The sequence below is a fragment of the Carassius carassius genome, chromosome 46 (genome assembly GCF_963082965.1).
Source record: "Carassius carassius chromosome 46, fCarCar2.1, whole genome shotgun sequence".
Lineage (NCBI taxonomy): Eukaryota > Metazoa > Chordata > Actinopteri > Cypriniformes > Cyprinidae > Carassius > Carassius carassius.
The window spans coordinates 6225-6922 of record NC_081800.1 but is presented as its reverse complement, the minus strand read 5'-3'; the positions used below and the strand labels follow the sequence as shown (position 1 = coordinate 6922).

The following is a 698-nucleotide window of genomic DNA, read 5'->3' as shown; positions in this document are numbered from 1 at the left end:
ATACTTACCTGGCAGGGGAGACACCATGATCAAGAAGGCGGTTCACCCAGGGCGAGGCTTGCCCTTTGCACTCCGGCCATGCTGACCCCTGCGAATTCCCCAAATGCGGGAATCTCGACTGCATAATTTATGGTAGTGGGGGACTGCGTTCGCGCTCTCCCCTGAAATTGTTGGTGAAACAAAGCAGAAGAGGTTTTTTTTTGCGTTTTGCGTTTTTTTTTGCGTTTCAGAATGGGGAGTTCTGTCACATGCGAGGTATGTGTTGTGCGCCTGTGAAACAAAGTCAGTTACGCTCAGCCAGTTAGCACAGACCTTACTTTGAAAGTCGATTGGACTGACTGCAGCCTAGCTGTAGCTGTCTCCATGTTGTTTGGTTGTCCTTTTTCAATTGGTATTAGTTTTGTTGTCGCTTACAGCGCCACCGAGTGGCCTGTCGCAGCGCCCTTTTTTTACCTGGCCTCTGACTGAGCCCCTGCACAGGTGTGCCGATTTGGGTGAAGGGATCTCATTCCTTCCTGGAGTTATAGCCATTCGAGCCATCTCAGACACGCCACCTTAGCACGTTTTGAGGTCCCCTCGCCAAGGTGAATGGAAATTTCCACTTTTTTGGGATGATTATTGACAGGCAGACTCCAAAGAAGCTTTCGGTGCTGCTTTGGGTGGGACTGGGCCAAATACCTGGCGCTAGGTTGCAAAAG

General features: G+C 50.4%; 1 non-coding gene across 1 annotated transcript; it reads left to right on the top strand.

Annotated features, from left to right (window-relative positions):
* On the top strand, nt 1–164 carry LOC132129821 (U1 spliceosomal RNA). The gene has a single exon (XR_009428595.1). It is a non-coding gene; the product is annotated as a U1 spliceosomal RNA (small nuclear RNA).
* Nucleotides 165–698: the final 534 nt, after the last annotated feature.